Raw genomic sequence first — 17,949 nt, 5'->3', positions numbered from 1 at the left:
TGCAACCTGGTCCTGAAGTCCACCTGGACCCGATCGGGATCGTTGAAAATAAAAATAGCAGTGAGGACGATGTAGTGATCGTCTCATTATTGAAAATTATTTTTTTCTCAAGAAATGAGACGGCCACGGAATCCCCTTATTGCTGGAGGACTCGTTCTTTTGGTTTTGTAAATTTTCGCAACGAATATGTATTAAAAAATAATTATCCTGGTAATTTCTCTGCTTGAGACTTAAGAGCCGTTGGCGGAATCTGACACATATTAATTATGGTCAGGACAACGTCATCAACGGCGCCGAAAGAAATCCCCCGAGTAGTGTCCGAAAGTGTTTTTTCATTTTGCCTTTGAGTCCACTATATAGGCCTAGTGCCCTCCATAGAACTACCTATAGGGAGTAGGGAGTAGGGAATGATTTCGGACACAGCCACAGTCTTGGTTCAGTATTCGTTCGACTCGAGAAGACCTTTGTGGACTAAATACTTGGCATTTCTGGAAAGATGGCTCTGGCTAGGGTGACACTCGCGTTGTGTGCTCTCGGGCTCATTATTTTACGAAGACGTCGTCTCAGTAGGGAACGAGTAATACGGAGTTTACCATCGTCACTTCCGCCCCGCCCACACACCGCCATTGGATACTCTGATTCGCTAGCACACCGCCAATCAGAGTATCCAATGGCTCAGACGTCCAACAGCCCACCTCCTCAGACTTCGCATGCTCAGTCTGATCAGACAACGTCCGTGCGGCTCCGAAAGCTTCCGACGCAGCTGTACACACCAAACATATGTGTTCCCGACCTCGTCCGAGCCTCTCCAAACGCTTCAGACGTCCAACGGTTGGGCCGGTGTGTTCCTGCCTTTAAGGCCGACCCAACTGCATGCTGCACGCATCTTTGCAACCCACCGCCTCCCCTACTCCACCTTGTTGTGTATAACATGGCATAGTCTGTCATGTTGCCTGCTCTGTTCATGGGGGAATAGTTAGCTCTCCCAGTCTTAAACTGGGCAAGTGTTCCCTGATGCTGCTGCTGTCCCCTGACTCTGCTTTTTTCATGTTGCTCATGAAAAATCATGGGACTCCTCTGAACAGACCCATACTGCCAAATTTAATTCATAATTTATTCAATAAAAAAAACAGTATTATTATCTCCTGTGTTTCTTGACTTAATGGACCTGACAGAACTGATTTTCTTCAGCTGTTTCAACTAACTTCCAAACGTTTCTGATTAAAAGTTGATCTCAATCCATAAACTGAGTTGGCGAAATAAACAAATAAGAATTGAATCCTACTTGAGGGCGGATCAACTAATCTGTGCATGCTCATTTGGGTTCTTTGGGTCCACAAGCTCTTCAAGGGGCAGCATGGGGTTTCCCAGCCATTTTCCCAGGGATTATTCTTTCCTTGTTGGAAATTTTGCATCCACCATCTTGTGCCTTCACCAACATTGCAGTCGCAATTCTCATCCAAGAGGTAAGTTACAACACTTAAAGATGAACAGCATTTCAAATTTCAGCCTTTGTTTGGAATGTTTGTGGAAATGTGCTTAAACTGGCGTTTTATGCGACCGACTGAAATGAGTTGCTAGCTGAGCTAACCGAAAAACGTGTTGACTATCCTATCCTAGCCAATGTTATGCTTGTGCAGGAGGATATTTGTCCAGCAAATTTCAGCAACATGTTATCAGCTAAAATATACTTTGCAGGCTCTCAAGTTTTTAACTTAGTTCAGCATGAGATTTTGGCTGAAGGTACGTGTCCACAGGCAGTGTTATTTCCACGCTTCCCACGCTTCCCATTCATTGTCTATGCAGGCGTTTTTAAACGCTAGTTGACATGCCGCTTGCCAGTATTGCGCGCTTGGTGGGCTGTCTAGGAGGATGATTGACAGGCGCTCTCCTTCATACAATCATTGGCACACTTCATGGCTGCACCTGATTGGACGAACGCTTTCACTGGTGGCCTGTCTGCTCCCGGATTTCAAACCGACCAACATGGCAGCTCGTTTGGAAACTTTCTCTTATTTTACAAAAATAGTTCACCGAAATGTGTTTCTGAAAACATTTTATGTGGGAAATAAGCAATGCAGTTGCTGAATCTGTCTTTATTTTACAAAATGACAACGGTCAGTTTAAAGATTTTTGAGTGGTGCCCAACGGTGAGTCGAGCCGGGCGGCTCTGATTTTGCGTAAACCTCAACTTTTTGCGTATAACCTCAACTTTATACGCTGTGCAATGCCTTCGCGTCACATCGAGTTTCGAGAGACGGGGCGCCGCCAAGCTCTCAATACTAAGAGTCAAGAGTCAATACTCTAGAAACAATTGAATAACACTACTTGTAATATCAACATTGAGCAGTAATATCCAACTTCATCACATCTGAATGTCATTTTCAAACATTCAATACTGCATAGTCACTGTCCACTTTATACTGTGATCACAGACTTTATAGCCAATCAATCAATATCTATCTATCTATCTATCTATCTATCTATCTATCTATCTATCTATCTATCTATCTATCTATCTATCTAAGAATATTGTACACAAATTGTCTTCAGACTATATTTTTATCAGCCTGCTACATAGCAGTATTTCAATTGTATTAATTTTTCCAGGCAACAGATTCAGAAGACAAGCAGATCAAAAACATCCAGATGTGCATCCTTGCCATGCTTGAGGATGATGATGCACCTAACGCACAGCCCACTCTCATCAACTCACAGATCTTCCAGACCTCCTAACAGCGGTTTCCTTGTTATGGCCTGGGTTGTGTTTGATTTATTCTTTGGTTATGTTTTGTTGTGCACTTTGTTTTTCTCCCTGTCTCCCCTGTTTTCACCCGCAGTGCTGGAGAGTGGCGGAGGCGGAGTTGACCCACTTTCACAAGTGCAGCGAGGCACACCTGGTTCCTAATATAAGATGAGACGGATAATTTCCGTCTCATCGCTCGGTGATGACCCATGTCTTCCGTATCCATGGTTTTCCCACAGACATTGTCTCTGATCGAGGCCCACAGTTCGTGTCAAAGTTGTGGAGTGAGTTCTGCTCACTTATAGGTGCCACCGTCAGCCTGTCCTCAGGTTACCATCCACAATCAAACGGCCAGACCGAGCGGTTGAACCTGGAGACCTGCCTGCGCTGTTGCCCAAAACCCAGACTACCTGGAGCGACCACCTCACCTGGATTGAATATGCCCGTAACACTCTCCCTACAGCTGCCACAGGACTGACCCCTTTTCAGTGTGTTTACGGTTATCAGCCCCCTCTGTTTCAGGCTATCGGTTATTAGCCCCCCCCCCCCCGGCTCGTCGACGGTGGTCTAGTCTACTCTGTGGAAAAACTGCTGGCTGTCCGCAAAAGGGGACGCGGACGTCAATTCCTGGTGGACTGGGAAGGCTACGGCCCTGAGGAGCGGTGCTGGATCCCCGCAAGTTTCATCACGGATAAGACCCTCATTAAAGACTTCGAACGGACTCACCCTGATCTGCCTGGACCGTCAGGAGTCGGTCCTAAAGGGGGGGGGTACTGTTATGTCCCGTCATCTGTGTTAGTCTTGTGTCATGTTATGTTTAGCTTTAATCATGTCATGTCATGTCCGCGTCATGCCCCCAGTCCTGTTTGTCAAGTTTAAGTCACTCATGTCTAGTCTCGTGTTCACTTCCTGTTGTATTGTGAAACTAACCTCTCGTGTCATTTCAGGTGCCTTGACTTCCTCCGTGTGTTTCCCGCCATTGTGATTGTCAGCCCCGCCCTGATTGTTTCCACCTGTGTACCCTTACCTCATGTATAAATAGTCCATGTCTCCCTTTGTCGTGTGCCAGTTCGTCTTGTGAATCTTGTGCTCTTGAACCAAGCTCTTTCTTGACCTAACTGCATTAATTACTCTTTCTCTTGTCTTGTTAGTTTAGATAGTAAGTATCATAGTAAGTATTTTTGTATTAGGTATCTTTTGTAGTAAGGATGTTTGTACCTTTTGTGTAACATTAAAACATCTTTTTCATCCCAAAACTCTGTTTGAATCGTGCAATTGAGTCCAGTTCCTTGTCTGCCACAAGTTCGTTACACCATCTGCCAGTGCTGTTAGGACAGTAAGTGAGTCTTTTTCACACTGCTCTTTGCTGTTTGAGCATATGAGAATATCATCAACATACATTAATGTCGTGGACACATTTAAATGTTGGAGGTCTTCAGCTAGAACTTTGTTAAAATTAGATGGCGAGTGCACAAACCTTGTGGTAACCTGTGATAGGTGTACTGTTGATTCTCATAGGTGAATGCAAACAAGTATTGTGACTCTGGGTGAACTGGTACACTAAAAAATGCTGAACATAAATCTATCACCGCATACCATTTTGTCCCTGGAGGGATTTTGGACAATAATGTATGTGGATGGGCACAACTGGTGTTTCTTCTGTCACTATGGCATTAATTACTGGCTCATTCCGTGCCAACTCAGCCACCCATGTACATGACACCTCTCAGATTTTGCTGAAAAGCGGTGAAAATATGCCTTATGTTACCAAACAAAGGAATCTGAAGTTTCAGGTCAATATCTTAAATGGTTTGCCCGTGGCGTTCATTGAAATGTGTACTACACAATTCTACAGGCAGAATCAACATTCCTTACTGTTTGGGTGAGAGGTGGGTCACCAAAGTCCAATTTTTTTTTTTACGGCCAAAATTATTTTTCACTTTTTGGGTGCTCCTAGCACCACGATGAATGATCATATTTATTTTAAACAGAATTATTTGTTGTATTTGGGATCTTTGCTCTTGCCAAAATTAATTTGAAGGGTATGGTACCACTGGTGGGGGTTTTATGGGGGTCCAAAAACCCTCCCGGGCAGAGGTGACTCTTTTGGAACCCCATATTTGGACCCCCAAATGACCACGTGGGCACTTGATGATCCTAATGGGATTTATACCAGATAAAGATACATATTTGTTCTTTCTTTTAATGAAATAAAACCTTTGACTATGAAGCTCCTTAATTTGAATTTCATTCGTCAAAATGCACCATTTTTGACTTTTTTTCCCAGAAGTCTGAAATGTAGGATCAGTGAGAATTTAGTGATGATAAAGCATGAAAATAGTGGAAATAACTTAGTATTATGCTCAGTGATGGCAAACAATTAGATATTTAGACTGCTGGCCATTCATTTCCTGAAAATCACAAATTAACCCCTTATCCCCGATGAAAGAGACCCGCCTGTGACAAGCGACTTGCAGCATGAGCAAGTCTGCAGGCCACTGATGCAAACCACATTCTGACACCAATGGAGATGTTTCAATGGGCAAAAGAAAACATTAAGAACATTACATTCTTCTTTTATTAGTGCAGAAAATATTAAAAAACACGAGGAAACGTACAAATTGGAGAGACGTTACGCCTCGGCCAAAACGTTCAGTGGAACACGATCGCATCATTGCTTTATACCAATTTCCAAAAATAAGATACGGATGAAAAGAATATCACAGGACACAATATTCACAGATGTCGATGCAGGACAACAATCGGATACAGAACCCGGAGGGAGAACACTCGCAGTCAGATCAGCCACAAAACTACATTTTCCAACCAGGAAAACACATTGACTGTATCTATGATGATGACTGGTTCATTGGAAACATTGTTGAACGTTCAGATGAACATGGTGACGTTTTTGTGAAATTCATCTATGGATAACTATTATCTAAGAAATTGTGGAAGCAGTAACATAATTTTTTCATGGTCCTTTTGGTCACGTTTGTATTGGCGAGCACTGCGTCCATAGATTAATTTTACAAAAACATCACCATGATTATCTGAACGTTCAACAATGTTTCCAATGAGCCAGTCATCATCATAGATACAGGCCATGTGTTTTCCTGGCTGGAAAATGTAGTTTTGTGGCTGATCTGACTGCGAGTGTTCTCCCTCCGGGTTCTGTATCCGATTGTTGTCCTGCATCGACATCTGTGAATATTGTGTCCTGTGATATTCTGCGATCGTGTTCCACTGAATGTTTTGGCCGAGGCGTAACGTCTCTCCAATTTGTACGTTTCCTCGTGTTTTTTAATATTTTCTGCACTAACAAAGAAGAATGTAATGTTCTTAATGTTTTCTTTTGCCCATTGAAACATCTCCATTGGTGTCGGAATGTGGTTTGCATCAGTGTCCTGCAGACTTGCTCATGCTGCAAGTCGCTTGTCACAGGCGGGTCTCTTTCATCGGGGATAAGGGGTTAATTTGTGATTTTCAGGAAATTAATGGCCAGCAGTCTAAATATCTAATTGTTTGCCATCACTGAGCATAATACTAAGTTATTTCCACTATTTTCATGCTTTATCATCACTAAATTCTCACTGATCTTACATTTCAGACTTCTGGGGAAAAAAAGTCAAAAATGGTGCATTTTGACGAATGAAATTCAAATTAAGGAGCTTCATAGTCAAAGGTTTTATTTCATTAAAAGAAAGAACAAATATGTATCTTTATCTGGTATAAATCCCATTAGGATCATCAAGTGCCCACGTGGTCATTTGGGGGTCCAAATATGGGGTTCCAAAAGAGTCACCTCTGCCCGGGAGGGTTTTTGGACCCCCATAAAACCCCCACCAGTGGTACCATACCCTTCAAATTAATTTTGGCAAGAGCAAAGGTCCCAAATACAACAAATAATCCTGTTTAAAATAAATATGATCATTCATCGTGGTGCTAGGAGCACCCAAAAAGTGAAAAATTATTTTGGCCGTCAAAAATAAATTGGACTTTGGTGACCCACCTCTCACCCAAACAGTAAGGAATGTTGATTCTGCCTGTAGAATTGTGTAGTACACATTACAATGAACTAACAGAGCAATTTTCATCTTCTCTCACTATTAGAACAGAAGTTATGGGCCTCCAAAAATGCCAACAAATGAAATGCGAAATTCCAATGTGTCAAAAAGGGGTGTGGGACTTGAAATTCAAATGGACGCCACGGGCAAACCATTTTAGATATTGACCTGAAACTTCAGATTCCCTCGTTTAGTAACATAAGGCATATTTTCACCGCTTTTCAGCAAAATCTGAGAGGTGTCATGTACATGATACCCCGATTTTGGCTGTTTTCACATGGAATGACCCTGCTCTTAAATCATGCACTAGCCTGTAGTCTTTGGAATTTATTTTCCTAATCGGAAAAAAAGGTGTATTACATGGGCTATTAGTTTCACTAGAACTCCTGCTTCTAACAATCCTTCTATAGTTGGTTTTATGAGTGGATATTGTTTTTGGTATGGCAACGTATGTCTGTTTTTACCTGGAATCGCCTTGGGGTTGCTGATTTTACTAACCCTACATCAGTTTTATGTTTGACCATACTTGTGGTGGAACTTGTAATAGCAGGTCTTCATGTTCTTTGGTTAATAGCATTTGTGTTCTTGCTTCTGTGGGCAGCAACACTTTTTCTGCTGTTGCTTCATCTGCTTGTTTGTATGATATTCTACAGAATGGTCTGTCTGGAGATACATGTATGTACTGATTGTCTGTGGGGATCCATTCCTTGATTTGTTGTGCTTCTTTAATCATTGGTCCTAGATCATGTGATTCATATCCGTCCGCTATTAGTAGTGTCACATGTGGTGATGAGTTAGGAACCTGGAACCATTCTTTTATGGGTCATTCCGTGTCATTTCATCAAATGCCTCCCACCTGACCATCTCAGAATGTCCTGAAAAAATTAAAGTACAAAGGAACACTTGTTAGTAGGACAAATCCAAAATATTAGGTCTCTATTAAAAGCTGCTTTCAGCATGTTCAACTCACATCCAAGGACTTATTGCCTCTATAACTACAACTGTGCTACAATTTAATGTTTTCATAAGGCTAAATTTATCAGTAGTATTTAGTCACATATAAGTCTTTGGTAAATGGTAAAAAACACAATTGAAATGCCCTGCTGTGATGTTTACTTGTAGGATATTAAGACATGCAGTACCAAAAACGGCCACAACAACCCCACCAATATCAGGATTTAAAAAAATCACTGCGACAAATTGAGGCAAAACACCCTCCTGGTTTTTAATATGATTTTAACAAGAATATGATCTTTCAAAAAAAGTAAGTTTGGACCTGATATGTGTTGTCAGTTTTTTGGAATATGACTGAAGTTGGGCAAAGATGTGTTAACTTCCATTTTTGAGCCTTAATATCTGTGAAACTAATCATCTGAGAGAAACCATATTTTGTAGAATGTTTAAGCTAACACCAGAGATAGAGGCAGAAGTGATAGAAGTCTTTTATCTGCAAAAATGGGAGCTCAGTCACTCTTCAAATGTACTACTTTATTTCAACAAGCCACATTTTAAGTACCTACCATACTAGGTTATCATTGAGCTACACCCCTGATATTCGATGTCTGGAGGCTATTAGTAACAGATATACACTGTAGAAATTTTGAAGGCCACAGGTGAGATAGTTTTCCAGATATTGCTGTTTAAAAATGGCTTTTCAGAGCATGATGCCAAAAACCGTCTAAACTACCCTTCATTCAATGATGTTTCATGAGAAAACTATTGACAGTAGAGACTTAATATTTTGGATTTTTCCTATTAACAAGTGTATCTTTGTACTCAAATTTTTTTCAGGACATTGTGAGATGGTCAGGTGGGAAGATTTTCAGAAATTTGATGAAATGACACGGAATGACCCACATGGAAGAAGAGTTTCCACCTCTTCCCATTACACCGACTAAGCCTCCTGCAGTTAAGCAGAGAAGAGTTGAAGACACGGAAAAGGCTCATCCTCTCCCAGTTTTACTTCGTTTCAAACTCGAGTTCTTACTCATGCTACCAAGCTGTCATCGGCAGCGCTGCTGAATACATTTTATTTATAAAACTTTAACACCACCCAAGTCACGTCTTGGCCTGAGTGGCAGGTGGTCGGCTACCCCGTCATGACGCGCCTAGGCCTGCCCCCGAGGCCATTTAAGAGACCACGAGCACCTGTCCACATCATTCGAGCTTTATTCAGCCCGCTGCAGACATTTGTCTCAACACCTTCTAACCCATTGGATAATTTGCTAGGAAAACTTCTACAATCTCATCTAAACGGCTCCTGTACAGACGGCCTAGCCTTTGTTTGAGCGCCGAGAATTCATCGGAAGATAAGGATTCCAACAGAAGTGGTCTTCTTCAGCTTCATTACGCCGGTCAGAGTCAGCTAGCGCCTAGCCACTCCACCAGCTAACCTAGCGTAACGAAGGTCGGAGGCTAAGAAGAAGCGTTGCTCCCATTGAGGGAGGCACATTTCCGACAAGGACCACCATGCGGGCTGTGTCCTATGCTTAGGACAGGAGCATGCGGAATTGTCGCTAAGCAACCCCTTTTTCTGCCTCTTGTGCTCCCGGCTCCCGCTCCCGACGCTCCACCATCGAGCTCAACTCTTCGCTCCCGCCGTGGTCAGCACAGCTCACCCCGAGCCTACTAACCTGTGGACGGAGGCGGACTTCCCAGCCCTCCCTCCCTCCGGCACGCCAGCAGGCCTGCACACCCTCTCGGACGACGATGAATTTGTCCCGCAACATAAGGAGCTCGCTGAATTTCACAGCGGACAGTGGTCGGCCATGATGGGCGAGGACGAGTATTGTGGAGAGGAGGAGGAAGATGGCGCCGGTTACGGCCATGGCGAAGTAGAGCTAGGAAGCTGTGAGGGAGGCGCCACAGGGCCTGTGTCGAAGGACCCCTTCCACAAGGAGTTCTTGGAGGTAATGGCCCGGGCACTGGCTAAACTGGACATTTCGTGGCCCGAACCCCCAGCGGAGCTTATTTCAGAGGTTCAGCTATGCAACCAACCTCCCCGCCAAAAAAGCCGCTGGTCCGGCTCACCTGGACCGCTGGAAGAAGCTGTGGCTGCTCACCTCTCCTCCTCATCACACAAGCCTCAGCTCCCTTCCAAGGCTTGCCAGCTCACTGCCTCGTTGCCCGAATAATCGTACAAGAGGGCGGGGCAGGTGGCCGCCATGACGAATAACTTGGCTATCCTCCAGGCTTATCAGGCCTGCCTCCTACGGGATTTGGAAGGCAAGGCCACCACGGAGACCTATACGGAGCTCAGGAAGGCTACGGACTTCTCCTTACGCATGATTACATGCGAGGCTCAGGACGCAGGGAGAATTATTGGCTTCTCGGTGGTCACTCATCACCACCTCTGGCTGAACCTCACCCAGATGTCCAAAGGGGAGAAGAAGAGGCTCCTCAATGCCCCGGTTTCCACTATGGGCCTGTTCGGCCCAGCAATACAGGACATCGCGCATAAATTTGAAAGGCAGCAAAAAGACTCTGCAGCCTTTAAATCGCTGATGCCGTGCCACTCCCGTAACCCGGCGCTGGCTCCTTCTGCTCAGCCCAGCCGGATCTACCAGCCGAGCCAGCGTTCCGCCAGCTCATCCCGCTCCCGGGAAAGGCTGCAACAGACGGAGGTGAGCCAACCTGCCCAGAACGCAGCTGACCTGAGCTGGCTCCCGCACCCTCTCCGCCTCCTCCCAGACAGGCGGGCAGATGGAGAAAGTCGCGCAGGACCTAGTTACTCCCTTCGGGGGAGGGGGTTTGAACGGCACCCTCCTGTCAGGATACGCCGTCCCACAGCAGTCAGGTGTTCTGAAACGAAGGCTTGTGTTACGGTGTCCCTTGCCAGTGAAAATGGCTAAGCACACACACAAGTGATCAGACATACGGATTATTTCACATCGGTCGCTCTGAAAGACGCATTTTTCACATCCCCATAGTGGAAAGACACAGGAAATATCTGAGATTCGCTTTTCAGGACAAAGCCTACGAGTTTTGTGTCCTCCCCTTCGGTCTCTCCCTCAGCCCACGGACATTCACGGTGTGTGTGAACACTGCTCTGGCCCCCCTCCGCGAGAGAGGAATAAGGATCTACTGTTATCTCGACAACGCACTTATAGCGGTGGAGTCGAGAACCCGTGCCATTACGCACACCAAAGCAGTGACAGATCACCTTCACGAACTGGGTTTCCTCATAAACTGGAAGAAAAGTTGCCTCGTACCCAAACAAGTGGTAACTTTCCTGGGTCTGGAGTTGAACTCCCAGTCAATGCATGTGCGCCTGTCCGGGGACAGGCGGCGTGTTCAAATGACGGCTCGAGCTCTGTGCCAGAGTCACACAGCCTTGGCGCATCAGTGTATGGTGATGCTAGGACTGATGGCTGCGGCAGCAGCAGTGGTTCCACTTAGTATGTTGCGCATGCGGCCTCTCCAAACTTGGTTCATCAGTCAGCACATAAACCCGGTGAAAGACCGGCACCGCAGGCTTGTGATTACACAGCCACTGACAGCCTGGACAGACCCACTCTTACTGTCAACCGGTAACCGTCTGGGCCCGGTGTCTCTCAGGGTAGTCATAAAGACCGATGCGTCCCGGTGGAGATGGGGTGCGGTGTGCGACAGTCGCGCGGTAAACGGGCCGTGGGCAGCGCAGGAAAGTCACCACATAAACGTGCTAGAGCTGGAAGCAGTCCGCCGGGCTCTAGTATCATTTACGGAGCGGATAGAGGGCCACCATGTGCTGATATGGTCGGACAACACTGCCGCAGTATCGTACATAAACCGACGAGGGCAGTGTCCGCTCGCCAGCCCTGAACCCAAGTAGCAACTCTGGTGCACTGGTGGGCGCACAAACACCTTTTTTCCCTGTCAGCAGCGCACATTCAGGGCCAGCTGAATTGGACAGCAGACCTCCTATCGAGGGGCAATCCTCACCCAGCGGAGTGGAGTCTACACCCGCAGGTGATAGAGGAAATTTGGACGCAGTTTGGCCAAGCGCACATTGATCTGTTCGCATCGCGGCTCGCAACGCACTGCCCACTGTGGTTCTCCATTCACAACGACGAACCGCCACTAGGGCACGACGCGCTGGCGCACCCGTGACAACAAGACGGGATGTATGCGTTTCCCCCCATCCCGCTGATCCAGCAGGTCTTGGACAGGGTGAGGGAAGCCAGGTCGAAAGTCATCCTGGTGGCACCATACTGGCCGTCACAGATGTGGTTCGCTGACCTGCGCGCAATGACGCAAGGGACCCCGTGGTTACTCCGCGCGCAGACCTCCTAACCCAGGCGGGAGGAGAGATTTTCCACCCTTCCCCACACAAGTGGAAGCTGGTGGCTTGGCTCCTCATCTACCTGTTCTCTGTACGCGTATAAATGGCAAGCCTTTATGTGCTGGTGTGCGACACATAACGAGGATCAGGTATGCGATATAGGGACTTGTCCCCTTCCTCCTTAAAAGTAAATTTGCCGCAATCTCTGCCTGCCATGTGGATATAGAGGGGAAATCAGTGGGATGGCATTCATTGGCATCTCGCTTCATGAAGGGCGCCCGCCGTTTACGCCCGCCTGTTAGGCGTATGTTCCCGAGGTGGGAGTAACGGTGCTGGAAGGGCTCTTGGGGTCCCCATTCGAGCCTGTCAATACGGGTGAGTTGAAATATCGCTCCCTGAAGACAGCATTATTATTGGCGCTGTCCACAGCGAAGAGAGTCAGTGATTTGATCGCTTTGTCTGAACAGTGCTCATGCATGACTTTTTTGGCTGATAAGCGCCGCGTCACGCTGTTGCCCAACCCGGCCTATCAGCCAGAACATATTGGGGCTAGTTTCAGATCTATGCTTCAGCAGAAGAGGAGCTCTTACATAGACTGTGTCCAGTCCGGGCTCTCTTAGCATATTTGGAAAGGACGGGCGCGCTGCGCCGTTCGGACCAGCTGTTTGTGTGTTACGGGTCTCAGTCCCGTGGTATGGCGCTATCCACGGAGCGTTTGTCTCGCTGGATTGGGGAGGCCATGGCATTAGCCTATTCCTCGTTGGGTAAGGATACCCCAGATGGTCTGACGGCTCATTCTACCCGGGGGGTTTCTACATCATGGGCACTTTTACGCGGTGTATCGTTGTAAGACATGTGCGCGGCCGCCTCATGGTCGAGCCCGCACACCTTCATGAGACACTATAGTGTGGATGTGTCAAGCGCGTCCTTTTGGTATTGTCCGCAGCCAGACTCTGATACGTTTTGGCCTCATTCGCATGCCGGCTTTTAAGCTGTTAAACAAGGGAGGACATGGCCGGTTGCCATGGTTCCCATGTTGCTTCCTCCTTGGGTCAGACGGGTTGCAGGGGGCCCTCTTATGACCAGCAAGGGTGGTGGTATGCGTGTAGCATGAGTAAGAACCCGAGTTTGAAACAAAGTAAAATGTTAGGGTTGTGCTACAACCCAGGTTTTACGAGTGAAGAACGAGAGTTCTTACTATTTCAGCCTTGCTGTCCCGCTGTGGGCGCGGGCTGAAGTAAAGCTGCTACGAGTGATGTGGACAGGTGCTCGTGGTCTCTTATGGCCTCGGGGGTGGGCCTAGGCGCGTCATGACGGGGTAGCCTATCACCTGCCACTCAGGCCAAGACGTGACTTGGGTGGTGTTAAAGTTTTATAAATAAAATGTATTCAGCAGCACTGCCGATGACAGCTTGGTAGCATGAGTAAGAACTCTCGTTCTTCACTCGTAAAACCTGGGTTGTAGCACAACCCTAACGTTTTCCTCTCTCTTGCAGCTGATAAACAACAGAGTGGATACCCTGGAAAAGATGGTTAGTAACAACTCAAGTGTGATTGCAGAAGTCAAAGAAGCGGTCAAAGAAAATGCTACACAGATTCAAGGTGTCACGGAAGCATTTGAGTTTATCTGTGCTGATATAAAGACCACAAAGCACAGAGTTGATCACATCGAGTCGAAAATTAAAGAACACGAAGCTGGCCGTGACACACGAGAGAAACGCGTAGCTCGTCTGGAGAACTACACCCACCGCTGGAACCTGAAACTCTATGGCTTGGAGGAGAAGGAAAAGCAGGACTTGCGTAAAGACGTCATCCAGGTGTGCCAGGCTCTTCTTCCAGAGGCCAAAGATAAACTACCAGACGTCGTTGATACGGTACATCGCCTTGGGCCCAGGAAGCCGACCAACAACCAACCCAGAGGCATCATTATGCAGTTCACCTCCGGAATTTATCGCGATGCCATCTGGCGTGCAGCGAAAAAATCATCTTTCCTGAAGAGCAACAAACTGAAGCTGGCAGAGGACTTGTCGGCAGAGGACAGACACAAGAGGAACCAGCTGTGGCCTGCTGTGGAAAAGGCGCGTAAAGAAAACAAGCTGGCTTTCTTCGTTGGTGGACGTGGTTTTGTAAATGGAGCTGAAATTGAATATAAAATATGACTGGTGAGCCAATGAGGTGTTATCAAGATTTGCAATATGACCTTTCATTTCTTCTCTCATTTGGGTTATTTTTTTACAGTGGACATATAATTTTAATGGCAAGGTAATGCTAGTAAGGAGTGAGGTGCCTTCAAGTTAAAAGCTGCTATTTTTAGGGGGGGGGGGGGGGGGGGGGGGGGAGAGATTTATGGATGGATGTCCCATGGGTCAGAACGTTCAGCCAGTGTTTGCATTTTGAGAAATCATCAAATGGGAAAGTTTTGTTTTCAGACTGCGACAAAGATGGTCATTTTATATTCGACCTATTATATATTTGACCTGAGAACAGTGAGAAGTCATTTTTTTCACATGGATTTTTAGTATACCATTGAATAATGACTGAATACATAAGGTTAAAGCTGGGGTATTTAATGCCCTTCGGTGCGAGGGGTGCATATTGGTCGGAGAAAAAAAACAATTAGATGCCTTCATGTCTAGTTCTGCACCCGGCCTCCCCGCCTAAGCGCAGGGCACAGCCTTCACGTCTCGCTGATGCTGGAAGAATCGGCTTGGACGGACTCAGTGACGGGAGGGGGGGGGGGGACACTCTCTTGCTAGCTTTCCAACATTACATACCCCAGATTTAAGCAACAAAATATTGTTTATTTTTGTTCAACCAAGTCCAACAGACCAGTGCAATTTTTGCCATTAAGTGTAGCCAGTGGCGGTCCTAGGTTTCATGACGCCCTGGGCGAACCTCACCTCCAGTGCCCCACACACACACACACACAAATGGACCCCCCCTGCCCCCCTGTTCAGACCAGACGCATATTTCTCCGTGACAGTCGACAAGCGCTTCTGCTCAACTGTTGTTAATTCAGAGCTATTTTTTTTTATCATAACCTCATAAAATAAATACGCCATGTTTCTGTAACCAAGAAGTTTGTACACTTCTTTTATTTATCCGTTCAGAGAGAGAGAGAGAGAGAGAGAGACACACACACACACACACACACACACACACACAGACACACACACACACACACACACACAGAGTGTGTATGTAGACAGTAGTAGTGTAGATATACAGTTGAAATACACATATTTGTTTATCTACTCTTCACATTTATTAAATTAATTTTCTCTTCCTGTTTCCCAGTGCGAGTACACATATCGCATTTGTTTATCGCGGTATTTTATTTTGAAAATTGCTTTTATTTTGAAAATTGACCGGATTGTCTCGTGTTTCTTTGTGTGATTTCCTGCCAGAATTGACGCGATCGCTCGCATGCTCAAAAAAATAGAGCAGACGGCGAAACGATTGCTTCACGGCGCGGGACGGCCACACCTATTCGCGGCGCTCCACGTCTGGTGTGAACTACACTATCGCTTAACAAGGGCGCCAGGGGCGGATCTAGGATTATGGGAGATATGAGGCTTAGCCCAGAGAGGCGAAAGATGTATGCGCAAAATTCTGGCATATATTCTGCATATGCTGACTGTTATTACAACTGACGGTAATGAAAACTATCTAGCAAAAACTATAACTTTTGATTTTTTTCTGGCATAGACGCCTTTTATTAGCAGTGGACAGATAGGAAACACAGCAGAGAGAGGGGGTGTGACATGCAGCAAAAGACCTCCGGCCTGGATTCGAACCAGGGTCGGCTGCGTATGTGCGTATTTCATGAACGCACCACTCGGCCACCTGTGCGCTTGAAAGCTCCTACTTTGTCAGTCTCTAACTTTTCACACACCGAGTGTTAATCTTAACATTCACTGACCTAAAAAATCTGTTCCGACGTTGGTCGTTAATTGTTCCTCGTTGCGCCGCCGCCGAGAAAAACGTTCTTCTGTCCATCATGTAGCTACGTCCATCTGACGTGTCGATTTGAACCCGCGGGCGTCATCAACACAGGAAAGAGAGAGAGGACACACTTCTTCTCGGCAGGGCAGGCTATGAACGCAGGTTACTTTCCCGCTGCTGCTGCCTCTCTGTTGGACTCCAGCACTGCAGGAAAGCTCATCTTCAGACTCCGGTGCGGTCAGGGGAGGGAGACTGACATAAACCGCGTTGCGCTTTTTCGCCCCTACTGTAAACATTGGGGGCTTTAGCAAAAACATCCGGGGCTTGAGCCCAAGTAGCCATCCCCTAACCCCGCCCCTGAATCTAGCTCTGACTTTTTTGACTCTATTTCTAATATTAATCAGCTGAGTGAAGCAGAGTATTTTTTGCAATCGCCCTATTATATTGAAATCATCGACGCTATAAACCATTTAAAGATCCATAAATCACCTGGAATAGATGGCTTTACGGCTGAATTCTATAAGCAGTTCTGTGAAAGTTTAGCCCCATTTCTAAAAGAAGTATATGCAGAAAGTAGACAGGTTCACTCCCCCCTACATTATGTCAAGGTCTGATCACGCTCATTCCTAAACCTAAGAAAGATCATATTAGATAATTGGCGCCCAATATCCTTACTAAATAACGATTACAAGATGTTTGCACTTGTACTAGCTAACAGGCTGAAATCTGTACTAGATACCATAATAGATGAATGTCAATCAGGTTTCATGCAAAACAGACATATCTCTAATAATGTAAGGTTAGTTTTAGATATATTAGATTATTCAGATCTTATTCAAGATGACAGTTATATTCTTTTCTTAGACTTTTATAAAGCTTTTGATTCCTTAGAGCATGACTTTATGATGGTAACTCGAAGCAAATTCGGTTTTGGCGATTTCTTTTGGAAAGCAGTTCAAACATTATACACAAATGGAAATGGCTCTATTAAACTAGGTCACGGCACCTCTCCTAGATTTCCTTTAAATCGCAACATCCGTCAAGGGTGTCCTCTGTCTGTATACCTCTTTCTTCTAGCTGCACAACTTCTTAATCAACAGATCAAAGCCAGCCCTTTAAAAGGTATTACTATTGCCAATAGGGAAATAATGATCAGCCAGCTGGCAGATGATACAGCTTTACTACTTAAGGATGCCTCTCAAGTGTCAGTCGCAGTCAAAACTATCCAGTCCTTCTCCAAAGCATCTGGGCTCTATTAGAGATGCACCGATCCGATACCTGGATCAGATATCGGCTCCGATATTGACTAATTAGCTGGATCGGATATCGGATGAATGAGGCCGATCCAGCCTTCCGATCAAGTCATTTCATTTTTATTAATATCATACTCAGCAATACAGTTACAGCGATCTAGTCACTTCAATTCTATGTTTGCAACGCTGGTTACGTCATCACGCAGAGCAGCTAGTGATGAGCAAACACAGAGCAACATGGAGCAAGCGCCGGTTAATTAAGCCATTGTTTGTTGGGTTTCAGGCAGCTGCTATATTCTTTATTACATTTTAAAATTTGCAGTGCACTTGCCATGGTAACAAGTGTTATTTATTTATTTTTGCTGCTAATGTACACTTTGTTATTTGTTAAAGGAGTCATCACCTGGTTTTATACGTATCCAGCCCCCCTTGGATCGCTTTGGATCAATTCGTAAAACTTATTAGAAAAAAAAAAAAAAATTTTAATCAAACATTGAGCTTGTTCTGACCCTTTTTCGTACCGCGATTTTATCACGCGAGATTACGCGCGAGGTTTTGACTGGTCCGGATGTGCATTGTATAATATGTAATGAGGCGCGCGTTGATTCGCCGCAGGAAGGACAGAGCCGGGGGGGCTTGCCTGCATGCAGACTCCAAAACATAATGGCGGCGCTT

At 45.8% G+C, this 17,949-nt stretch overlaps 1 long non-coding RNA gene across 1 annotated transcript in view; it reads left to right on the top strand.

Annotated features, from left to right (window-relative positions):
* The first annotated feature begins 766 nt into the window (after positions 1–766).
* Positions 767–17,949, top strand: part of LOC311027569 — a 224,310-nt gene continuing 207,127 nt past the window's right edge. Inside the window, exon 1 of the long non-coding RNA XR_014598612.1 lies at positions 767–840. This is a non-coding gene — a long non-coding RNA (uncharacterized lncRNA). The remainder of the gene's footprint in view (positions 841–17,949) is intronic.

This window comes from Eutrigla gurnardus, assembly GCF_963514095.1.
Source record: "Eutrigla gurnardus genome assembly, chromosome: 17".
In the NCBI taxonomy this organism is placed as follows: domain Eukaryota; kingdom Metazoa; phylum Chordata; class Actinopteri; order Perciformes; family Triglidae; genus Eutrigla; species Eutrigla gurnardus.
Note: the sequence above shows the minus strand (reverse complement) of the source record. Positions and strands in the feature narration are given on the sequence as shown.